The sequence below is a fragment of the Leucopleurus acutus genome (assembly GCF_964270905.1).
Source record: "Leucopleurus acutus genome assembly, chromosome: X".
NCBI lineage: Eukaryota > Metazoa > Chordata > Mammalia > Artiodactyla > Delphinidae > Leucopleurus > Leucopleurus acutus.
In genome coordinates, this window is record NC_139148.1 from 14,712,196 (window position 1) to 14,724,941 (window position 12,746).

Genomic DNA, 12,746 nt, shown 5'->3' on the forward strand with positions numbered 1-12,746 from the left:
TGGAATTTGTCTTGTGCTTTTCTCATGATTAGATAGGGGTATGCATTTCTGTCAAGAAGACCACAGAGGTAAAATGTCATTATTATCACATTATATTAAGGGAACATACTATCAACATGGCTTATCACTGGTGTTGTTGACCTTGATCAACTGGCTGAATAGTGTTTACCAGGTTTCTCCACTATAAAGTTATTCCTCTCACCCCTGATCCCCCACAATTTCCATACTATACTCTTTGGAGAGAAGTAATTTAGTGCAGCCTGCTCTCAAGAGGGGTGTGTGTGTGTGTGTGTGTGTGTGTGTGTGTGTGTGTGCCAAGCTCCACCTTCTTGAGGGTGGCGTATCTACATAAATTATTTGCAATTCTTCTGCATGGGAGATTTGTCTCTTCTTCAGGGAAGAATTTTAAGCAAAGAAATTGTACTGTCAGATTTGGTTTGGGGAGGGAAAATTTAACAGCAGTGTGAAGAAGGGGGTAGAGTAGGGAAAGGCAGAGGACCAAAGGATCAGATAAGACACTCTTGGGACAGACTAGGCCAGAGACACAGAAGTGGTCCTGGGAATAGAGAAGAGGGTCCTACAGGATTTGTGGAGGGGGTGGGAGGGAGGAGACAAAATGCCAGAAGTGGAGAGAATAATAAGTCCATGTTCAGTTTAACTGAGATGTCAAGGAAGAAGTATCAAGTAGCTTGAGAGAATTCTTAGTGAAGAGCTTTGATCACAGATAGAGTTAAAACGTTGGCAGTGGTAAGCTGGCCCCTCAAAGGTGAAGCCGTAGGAAGAGCTGGGATCATCCAAGGAGAACACATATTTGAAGAAGAAAAGAGGAACAAAGGAAGAAATTCTGGGAACACCAATTATGTGGAACAATGTTTGCCAAGTTCCAAATCAATAGCTGAATAATTTTGGAACATTCATGCATTTGCTTGCACCAGTTCAAGAAATGGCTAATAATCAAGAACATATTTTGGTACTGCTTTCTCTCTTTATGTAATTCAGAAAACTTTTCATGTGGATGTTATAAAGAGACATAGTTCATCCAAAAATGTATGAAGCATGCCAGTGTAATTTTTGTATGTAGAGTACCAGTAAAAAAAAAAATCAAGATTTGTGGGTTCTTTTTCAGATCAAAACAAATACTATTGCTCAGAGCAGGAATTAAAGAAAATAAAAAGTTAGAGATTTAAGAGTAGACTCTGCTTTTTAAACTATTCTTTTAATAAATTTTAAATTGTGCAATATTTAAGACATTCAAGAATGATGAATTAGAAGTGGTAAGAATAATCATTTTTGTCTTTTTCCCTATTTAAAGGAAAGTTTTCAAAGTTTCACATTAAAATGCTATTTGCCTTGCATGTTTTTGTAGTTTAACTCAACTAAATCTCTGGAGAATAGAAGATATTGTAGAAAAAGTGTCATATCATGGAAAAAAAACATTAGACTAGTTATCAGAAAACCCAGGATCCATTTCTGATTCTCTTACTAATTGGGCAGTCATACGGCACTTGGCATTTCTGGATCTCGGTTTCCTCATCGATAAAAATGAGGTGGGGGGGATCCACCTACCCATCCAAAGATAGTTGAAAGGCTGAAAAGAAACAGATGACACTACTTGAGAAAATATAAAACACTATAAAAAACAAGACATTATTATTATTATTGAAAAAATTCTGAGAGCATATTAAGGAAAAGAATAAGGACTGGAATATCAAGAAGAGAAAGATAAGAAAGCCTCAGCTTTTACTATTCCTTCATTCATTCCATTTATTGAGCACAACTACCATGGAATATTGTTTGGTGCTGAGGAACTCTGAGTTTTGAAAGGCTGGTAAACAAGTAAACTGATACCTACAGAAGTAAGGAAGGTCTACTATGAGAAAAGTGACTAATTCTGCCTGGGAAAATAAAAGTAGGCTTCTCAGAGGAGGTGACATTTGAACTGGATCTTGATAGATGAATTGGAGTTTTCAGGAGAGAAAATTTCGGGCAAGAGACAAAGAAGTCGCTATAGCCCCTATAAAGGACTGAGGGGAAAAATGTACAAATATATCATAGAGTTTTGTAAGGGTGGGCAAGGTGAGTTTGGGGCTTTATGAGACACTCAGCGAACACGCAAATGACTTGTCTCATCAGGATGTAGATGAGTGGTTTTTTTTTTTTAAGCTCTTTTTGTAAAAGGACTTAAGTCTAATGGGTTTCAAAATTCTGTACATGTGGCAGACTCCAGGCTGGAAGGCCTTCTGACAAAGGCTATTTGTATAACTAATTTGTGTTGTATTTTTCACATTAAAAAAATCCTTATAATAGTTTAAATGATAAGGATTTTGATGAACAGTGAAAACGTTTACTAGTCACACCTTGATCAGATTAATGTCATGCTCTTTTTCTTTTCAAGTTAAAAGATGTTACATTTCATTTCTCTAGTTAAAAAATATGTATTAGGCAAGCCATAGCAATCAAGCCACCCCTCCTTTCCTAGCTACAAAGTTAGCTTCACACAAAACTTTCACTCACACAAATACTTTCTTAATGGTCTGGGAGCAGTGAAAAACATTTTTCTAAAAGCAACCTAAAAGTTGCTGAAAAGTTAGACATTCTCCTCTGTGCTCTTTTGTGCTTAAATTCTAATAATGGTAAGAGTTTGCCCACCTGTCAGAATAAAAGCAAAGCTAACATTTGATGACATTCCATTAAATACGAAAAGGCTGAGATAACTCAGTTTCCTAGTCTAAAGAAGGTACTTAATGGATGGCTAGAGAGCAATCAAAATTAACATAGAAAGACTCCTAAACATAGACCCAAGATCAAAAAGAAATGAATACTATTAGAAATTCACCAGAATCTAGACCCCATGGGGAGGGTTGGCTGACAGAAAGTATCCCAGGATACACCAGTGTGGTGTGATTTAAGAAAGACTGATGCTAAGATTATAATCCTTTCTCAACCTAAAATATAAAGGAAAATTTCCAGTAAACCTGGGAACTATAATGTGTACAATGAGATTTTGTAATGACAAATGCAAGCAGAGAACGGACCTTGCGGATTCTTTAACAAAAGAAGAGGGTTAAATCTCAGAACTAGAATTTAATAATACCCAACTAGAGATAACACTTCACCAGATATCAAAATGTTCTCTACAACAAGGTACTGATGAAGAAACCAAATCAATGAAACAGGATAAGGAGTTTGGAAATAGACTCATATATGTGAAAAGTTAGCGTACGATAAAGGTGGTATTTCAAAGGACAGCCTGGTCAGAAGTGTTGGAATGATTAGCTATCCATTGGGGGAAAAAAGGACTCCTACTCCACACGATAAACAAAAAGGAATTCCAGATGGATTGAGGGTGTAACTGTAAAAATAAAAATCTCTGAAAACAGTAAAAGTATACATATGGGAACATGTTTGTAAACCTGATGCAGAGTTGTTCATCCTAAGGAAGAAAAGAGTTCACAAACCATCAAGGGAAATATTCATAATTTTGACTAAGTAATAACTAAACCTTCTGTCCCAGTTTAAAAGACACTAAAGGTTTAAAGACAGACTGTAGACTAGTACAAAATATTTGTAACACAAATTACAGTCACATAATTAATTTCCATAATATATAAAGAACCAGAGTTTAAGAAAAAAGATTACCACTTATGCATAGATGACTTACACACACATTTTTATGCTCATTCCAGGCCTCTTTGTGAGTGCCAGACATCTGTACTCACCTTCTACTTGACATCTCTTGCATGACTCAAAGGCTCTTCAAACTCATCAGGCCTTAAACTGAATTTATGATCTTCCCACACATACCGGGTCTTCTCCAACATTCTTTTTTCTCCGTGAAAATATCAATCTACCATTTTTATTTTTTCAATTGGAGTTGAAAGAATCAATTGATCCTACCAGTGCTCTGAGTATCAAGTCTATCAGTTGATTCCCAGAAATCAATCAACCAGAAAGCTACGAGTCAACCTTGGTGTCTCCCTCTCTGTCATCCATCATTTCCAATCCTTCACTAAGCCTTGTCAATTGCACCTCCTTAATAGTTTTTAAGTTCATCCACTTCACCCTATCTCCAGCACTACCTCCCTCATCCAAGTCATCTGACCTTGGCTACTGCAATAGCTTCCTAGCTGGTCCCCATATATCCACTCTGTCCTCCTAGATTCCTGTTCTTCTCAATGTAGTCTAAGTGATCTACTCAAAAGCAAATCTACTCTTACCACTCAGACTCTGGTCTTTAAATGCCACTCTCCATTAAAAGGAACCAGAACTCCATGGAGAAATGGCTGATTCCTGGTCAGCGGCATGAAATGCATGAGATAACCCTTTTCCTGCCAGGTAGCAAGGAAGCTATCAAAGACTAAGAAGTCTGTCAGAAGGAAACAGGAAGAAAAAAAAAAAAAAGCAGGAACCACCTTGAGTGGTCCCCATTGGCCTAAAAGGAGACAATTTGGGCATAAAACATAATGATAGAATGGATTAAAACACATTGAGTGTATAAAATCCATGAGTTCGAATTGATAATATGAAAAGAGAAAGCCAAAACAAACAAATAGACTTACTAGTTGCCATTGGAAGTAGCTCGGTCATCAACACCTTGCTTTGAAAACTGGTAATGAAGGGGAAAGGATTAGTCTTTATTAAGAATAATAATCCTGTTTTAGGATTGCCAAATAGTCTTAATTGATGGAAAAAAGTTCCCCACAGAAGAATTACAACTAATAAGCACAAGAGGAATGACAGAATTATAAAATCTCCACTTTTGACATGCCTAATGAAATAACTGATACAGATAATTATCATCAACGGGTGATAAAACCATTACAGGAAAGGCGGCCGTGGAACTAGACGATATCAGGAGACCAAAGTATCACGTCATTGATCACTCACTGTAAAGGACAAGCATCTTTACAATGGATGGATCAGACTGTCATCACCTGAACCCAGTGTTCAGTCTAAAAGAGGGATGACAGAACATTTTATGCCTCTTGATGTGATCAAGATGAAGTACATAGAATTGCCTATGAAATGCTGTGTTCTCCAAACCATTGAGCCTTAATCCAATCGAGCCTTTAGATCTAACTTCTACTTTAGAGGAAATATGAGGGATAGAGGAACAAATTAAACACATAATGAGGAAGTAACCAGACTAATTCAGAGGGTTAAATATTCCATGAGACAACTCACCTGGTTTCCTCCAAAAGTCAAGGCATGAAACAAAAAGAGGGAGCGAAGACTGTTGTAAAGTAAAAGAGATTTAAAAGGCTTAATAGGGCTTCCCTGGTGGTGCAGTGGTTAAGAATCCACCTGCCAGCGCGGGGGACACGGGTTTGAGCCCTGGTCCGGGAAGATCCCACATGCCGTGGAGCAACTAAGCCCATGCGCCACAACTACTGAACCTGCGCTCTAGAGCCCGTGAGCCACAACTACTGAAGCCCACGTGCCACAATCACTGAAGCCCGCGTGCCTAGAGCCCGTGCTCCTCAATAAGAGAAGCCACCTCAATGAGAAGCCGACGCACCGCAACGAACAGTAGCCCCCGCTCGCAGCAACCAGAGAAAAGCCCGCGCACAGCAACGGAGACCCAACGCAGCCAAAATAAATAAATAAAATAAAATAATAAATTAGATAAATTTTAAAAAATAATAAAAGGCCTAATGAACACAATGTGTGGACCTTATTTAGATCCTAATTCCAAAAAACCAAGGGTAACAAAAGGCATTTTTTTAGACTATTGGGGAATATAGAGTAGGTATTAGATGATGTTAAGGAATTATTGTTAATTTTATTAGATGTGATAATGGTATTGTGGTTACTTGAGAAATTGTGGTTTATTTTTTGAAAAATTCTTATATACAAATGATGGAGATGTATGACTTTGGCAAACAGTTTGACAGTTTCCTTTTATTTATTTATTTATTTTTGGCTGTGTTGGGTCTCCGTTGCTGCGTGCGGCCTTTCTCTAGTTGCGGCGAACAGGGGGCTACTCTTTGTTGTGGTGTGTGGGCTTCTCACTGCGGTGGCTTCTCGTTGCGGAGCACGGGCTCGAGGTGTGCGGGCTTCAGTAATTGTGGCGCACAGGCTCTAGAGCGCAGGCTCAGTAGCTGTGGCACACGGGCTTAGTTGCTCCGCGGCCTGTGGGATCTTCCCGGACCAGGGCTTGAACCCATGTTCCCTGCATTGGCAGGCGGAGTCTTAACCACTGTGCCACCAGGGAGGTCCCGAGAAATTGTTCTTATTTATTAGATATGCACACTGAAGTTTTCAGAGGTAAAATGTCATAATGTATGGGATTTATTTTTAAATATTTCAATTTTAAAAAGTGAGAGAGAGAGACGCCTTGCAGACACTGCTGCCCCTGAGCCTCCTGCGCCGCCCAGTCATGGTCAACCCCACCGTGTTCTTCAACATCGCCATCGATGGCAAGCCCTTGGGCCGCAGACAAATTTCCAAAGACAGAAGAGAACTTCCATGCTTTGAGCACTGAGGAGAAAGGATTTGGTTATAAAGGTTCCCATTTTCACAGAATAATTCCGGGATTTCTGTGCCAGGGTGGTGACTTCAGATGCCATAATGGCACTGGCGGCAAGTCCATCTATGGGGAGAAATTTGATGATGAGAATTTCCTCCTGAAGCATACGAGTCCTGGCATCTTGTCCATGGCAAATGCTGGCCCCAACACAAATGGTTCCCAGTTTTTCATCTGCACTGCCAAGACTGAGTGCTTGGATGGCAAACATGTGGTCTTTGGCAAGGTGAAGGAGCACATGAATATTGTGGAAGCCATGGAGTGCTCTGGGTCCAGAAATTGCAAGACCAGCAAGAAGATCACCATTGCTGACTGTGGACAAATCTAATAAATTTGACTTGTGTTTTATCTTAACCACCAGACCATTCCTTCTGTAGCTCAGGAGAGCACCCCTTCAACCTCATCTGCTCAAAATATCCTATAATCTTTGTGCTCTTGAAAAGGAGCAGGACCCTATGGTCCTTGCCGCCCCCTACCATGTCCTCAGCCTGCCTTTTGTCTGTGAAAAACTTTAGCCAAAGAATAAGTTTCATCAGAGAAGTGAGAAAATGCAGAAACAAAGGAAAACCGTCAAAGGAGACCAAATAATAATAGTTTAGTCATTAAGCAACGTCAAGGACCTTTAGTTCCTCCTTAAGGGCTATAGATCATGTTCTGAGCGGTATCCTGTGAGCTGCCTTATAGATACTGAGACCCCCACCAGGTGGAAGACCCCCACCAGGCTGTAGCCATGACATAAGCTGCCACAATTCTTACTGGCCTCAAAGAAATGGAAACAAACCGATACTGGAACTGAAGATTAACTGTACTGTAGTGGAATAACTGAGGACATGGAAAGGAGACGTGACCCATGAGCCCACCCCCAGCAAACTGGGGGCATGCGAATAAGCCAGAACTGCAAACAGTCCTGATTGCTTTGAGCCCCACCCCACCCCGGCAAACCGGGAGCCTGCAAAGAAGCATTGAGTGCTTTGGGCACTGATCCATGAGATGTCCTCAGTATAATCAGAATGGTGGGAACACAAGGAAATGTCCTTGTGCTACTTCAGTATAATCAGAATAATGGTGGGAACTTTGTGCTGCTTTTGCGCTCAAGGACGAAGCACGGCAGGTGCTCAAGAAAGCCAATTATTGCTTGTATAATCAATAAAAACATAGTTGCTGCTTTGGCATTTCTGAAATGTTAAGAAAACAAGTCTTAAAGTGTAAACCTAGATAATGCTTTAATAAAAGCTACCACAGCAGGACAGACGGCGCTGTTTTGCCTGAGCGAGCGGCAGCCCTCTACTGCTGTGCTTCCGCACAGTTCATCTCGTGTGGTGAGCTTACTTTCGGCCCTGTCATAAGATAAACTACAACACTGTACCTAAAACAATCGAGATGATGCTGGTCAGACCACTGACGACCAGTTTCAAGATGACTGTCAGAGCTGACTGTATTGTTTCTGCATGTAGCCCCCTCTCTCTGTCTATAAAAGCTCTTGTCCCCTGATTGTCAGGGGGGCAGTCTGCCTTTGGACAGGTGTGCACCCCCCGCCCCCCCCCACCCCCAGTTGCCAGACTCCGAAATAAAGCAAACTTTCCTTTCCTACCAACACTTGTCTCTTGAGAATTGGCTTTCAAACGGCGAGCAGCCGGACCTGGGCTCGGTAACACTCTCACTGCAGTTCTTTCAGTTCCATATTTTCCTTATCCCCCTCCAAGTTTAACTGGATTGCCAAGTTTAGTTTATGATTATGAAATTAAAACTAAACAACAAAAAGAAAATGAAAAGTAAAAGGAGAGAGAGAAGGAAAAAAGGGATAGATGAATCAAGTGTGGTAAATGGTAATAGCTGTTAAAACTGGAATGATGGTTTTCTGCCAGTTTCTTATACTTATTCTCTATACCTTTGAGTAAGTGGAATTTTTAAGTTTAAAAAGGTTTTTTTTAATGTGAAAAAAAAGGCATGTCTGATTCTGTCAACTCCCTACCTAGAATCCCTCCACGGTTTCCCACTGTTCTTCAGATAAAGACAAAAGTGCTTACTGGGTTTTACAAGGCCCTAGGAGCTGACCCCTTCCTTCCTCTCCAGGGTCATCTCATACCACAAGCCTTGCCTTCTAGAAACTAAGAATTCAGTTGGAGAACCGAGAAAGACATTTGGCATCACAAAATCGATTTAATTTTGCACGACTACCTATAGGAATTGGTTATATTCTCTGTGGCCCTAAGCCATTCATTCTAGCAGCTGCCGTTGAATGTATGGTGGTGCCTGTTAATAGTGTCCAGTGGTTAGGCCGTTCCAACATGGCCAAGTGAGAGATGTATCAAAGCCCACAATTCTACGTATGCAATTTGAAAAACTAAAATTATTTTTTTAGAGAAACTGTACAAAGGGATGTCTTGAAGATCCCTCTTTGAAGAGGGTTTTGGGTCCATTCCACAGCCATCTGCCACTGCCCTAATCTAGGCCATGGTTGTCTTGCTCCTGGCCTAGGGCAGCAACCTCCCAGCTGGTCTCTCAACTTCCAGTTTCCTCCCCTATGATCCATGTTCCATATGACAACCAGAATGAATTTCTACAGTGCAAAAGTAATCATGTCCCTGCTCTGCTTAAGTAGCTGCCTGTTGCTCCCTAGAGAAATCCTGAACCTCTTAACAGGCTTGGAAAGCCCTTCAAGGCTTCATTCTCTCTCTCCAATCTCATATTTCCCCATTTCCCCCTCTTCTTCCCTACCCTCCAACTCAGAGGCTCTAGACATACCAAACTTCTTCCAGCTCCTCAAAGAAGCTCTCTTCTCTCACTTCTGAGCCTTTGAATGTGCTTTTCAATCTGCCTGGATGGTTCTTCCCGCCACTTCACCTCATCCTTCGGTGGAGTCACTCCTAACTCATCCTTCAGATGTCAGCTTAAATGTTGCTTTTTCTACTTGTCTTTGTTGTGTTTTCAGAGTATCCTCTATTTAGCACTTACTATGCTGGATTGTCAGTTCTCACTTAATTACTATAAATTTCACTAAGGCAGAGTCAGTCTTGCTTCAACTGTATCCTCAGCATCTGGTGCAAAGCCTGGGGAATAATAACAACTTGATAAGTGTCTGTCAAATGAACGAATGAACAAAGTCTCTATGAAAATAGCCTGCTAGATAGCTTACCTGATTCCACCTTCTTCTCCTTTAATTCTTGTTAGACTTATCTTTCTAAAACACCACTGTCATCACGCTAAAAGCATTTAATTGCTCCTCGTTTCTTACAGATCAAGTACAAAAGTTTTCAAGTGCCTGCATAGTTTTTTCCTATGCTGTCTGTCCAAATTGATACTATGAGGAAGATTTTTTTTTCTCCAGAAATGATAAGTTTGTTTGTTTGTTTTTGCAAGAAAAGAATTAAAACTCCCAGGGCTCCCCACCAGCTTTCATTTACAGGGACTGCAAGGGGCAAGGTGGACATAGAGTCCTGGATCCTCCAGCTGTCCTAGAGCAGCCCAGAGTAGCTAAAGTGGGGAGAGAGGAAGTCCTAGTGGCCACTTTTTCCTGGGGGAAAAGTGCATAATGCAGTGAAGAAGGTGAAAAGCAGGAGTTGCTACTATAATGATTGGATGTGTTACTGAGTCCAAGCTCGCTCGCCGCACGACAGGTCAAAGAATCGGAGACGAGGTGATGAGGCAAGGAATACGAATTTATTCGGAAAGCCGGCCGACTGAGAAGATGACAGACTAGTGTCTCTGAAAAACCATCTTATCTGGGTCTGGATGCCAGTTTCTTTTATAGAATCAGAGAGGGAGAGGCAGTGAGGAAGTAAAGGAAAAGGTCCATCAGTCTTGCAAAACATCTGAAATCACCAGCCTTGATGAGGGGATGTATTAGTTTCTTTTTTTCTTGCAGCCACTCACAGGTGGGCAGGGTTCCCAGAGGCAGGCCATTATGTATGATTACAATAACAAAAGCAACGAAAAGCAAAGGTTAGGGACTTCCCTGGCAGTGGTTAAGAATCCACCTGCCAATACAGGGCACACAGGTTTGAGCCCTGGTCCGGGAAGATCCCACATGCTGTGGAGCAACTAAGCCCGTGCGCCACATCTACTGAGCCTGCGCTCTAGAGCCCGCAAGCCACAACTACTGAGCCCGTGTGCCACAACTACTGAAGCCCGCGTGCCTAGAGCCCGTGCTCCACAACAAGAGAAGCCACCGCAATGAGAAGCCCGCACACGGCAGCGAAGAGTAGCCCCCACTCTCCGCAACTAGGGAAAGCCCGTGCCCAGCAACAAAGACGCAACACAGCCAAAATTAAATAAATTTTTAAAACAAAACAAAACAAAGGGTAAAGTCAAAGAAACAGATCCAACATGGAGTCTGATTTAGCTCTTCCCTGTTACAGATGCATAGCTAAAATCTAGTTTCCATGGCTACAGCCTCTTGACACCCACCAGGCTGACTAGACCCCAGATCATGGATGCATAAACCTCTCGTCTTCAGGATTGTGCTTGTCAGCGGTAACACTGAAGCATCAGGAAGATGCCTTCTACCTCACTTCCACTGGGGAATGTAGTTTTTAGCTTTTTAGCCCCTGTAGTTTTTAGCTTTTTAGCCCAGCATACACATGAGAAGGAGGTTGAAATGCATGCCAGGTGCCAACTGACCATACCAACCAAATAGATGGGGGAGGAATAGATGGCAGAAGTAGTAGCTTACAGTGGCAGCAGCAGCAGGAAAGTGCTAATGACTTTGAACCTTCTTTGTACTTATGAAAGAAACTGCTCAAGTCTATGACAGTAGGCTGATTGTCACAAGATGATGTATACTTCCATCATGGAAGCTCTTGAGCCTCAGTGTACTAACTCATAAAATGACATGGTTAGACCAGACTTCTATTACTTTAGAAATAGTCAAACTCAGTAAGTACATTGAAGTAAGAGCAGCATATTCATTTAGAGAAGAGCAGGAATATTTCGATCTAAAGCAAAACACATTTTCATGCTTTCAAGAATATATATAATAGCATCTGTAATTGGACTAGTGATGCGTTGCCCAGGAAACCAATTTTAGCAAACAGATAAAAATTTTTGTCATCAGCATACTGATTTAGTGCTTATATTTAGCATATCAAGTGTTTACATCTTATATGTAAATTGTTGCCTCTAAAGGGATTGAATACAGCCTCTCCACTCAATAGTCTTGTCTACACGATTAATTTATTTAACAGATTTTCATTATAGAAAATACAACAGGGCTTCCCTGGTGGTGCAGTGGTTGAGAGTCCGCCTGCCGATGCAGGGGACACGGGTTCGTGCCCCGGTCCGGGAAGATCCCACATGCCGCGGAGCGGCTGGGCCCGTGAGCCATGGCCGCTGAGCCTGCGCGTCCGGAGCCTGTGCTCCGCAACGGGAGAGGCCACAGCAGTGAGAGGCCTGCGTACAGCAAAAAAAAAAAAAAAAAAAGGTAAAAAAAAAAAAGAAAATACAACAATATGCTTCAGCTCAACTACAAAGTCAATGTTACTGGTATATTCATTAAGGAAGTTTAATTGTAATTATTAGCTGTGGTAGCAGCTACAATGATCATTTGAGAAAATATTATTACATCACTGTACCCGACAACCTGCCTCCTTGTATTGCCTCTGAATTTTCTAGTGAGTAATAACTTACATGAATAAATCTATGTCCCACCTCTTAAGCAGGCAATGTGGCATTATGGAAGGATCTGACTGGCTTCAGGGACCTCCCTTTTCCCTACTACCCACCAAGTCTCTGACCCTGAGCAGTTATGTTTAAATGTAATTTTATTTTCAGTTTAGAACAAACTGAACACGAGCCCAAAGCAGAGTCAGCCGCAGAAGATAAACAGCATGCATTGGGCCACAGATGAAAAGTCATGATAAAGCTTCAGCACTCATGAGATAAGGGTGTCAAGATCCAGATGATCCAAACACTGAAAATCATGGTATATAATTTAATGTTTTAAAAGATCTCACATTCAGATCCCCTCATGCACATGAGTGTTGGCCCAGTCACCTACCATGTATGGTGTCTACGTATTGGGCATATGGGCTGCAGTCCTCTCTCTTTCGCCTGCTGCTGTTCTGCTAGGTTTGTGTCTCTCACAATCACCTCCTTTGTCATTGTGTCACACTGTCATGACAATTTTAAAGGAGCTCAATTACTGTGAAATCAGCATTTTTAAGCCTGGAAGTTTTAACATTTGATCCATCATTATGTCATTAGTGGGACGCCACGAAAGGAG

General features: G+C 41.4%; 1 pseudogene across 1 annotated transcript; it reads left to right on the forward strand.

Annotated features, from left to right (window-relative positions):
* The first annotated feature begins 6,343 nt into the window (after positions 1 to 6,343).
* Positions 6,344 to 6,854, forward strand: LOC309977940 (peptidyl-prolyl cis-trans isomerase A-like; annotated as a pseudogene). Its single transcript has one exon. The product of its transcript is annotated as a peptidyl-prolyl cis-trans isomerase A-like (transcript).
* The last annotated feature ends 5,892 nt before the right edge of the window (positions 6,855 to 12,746 follow it).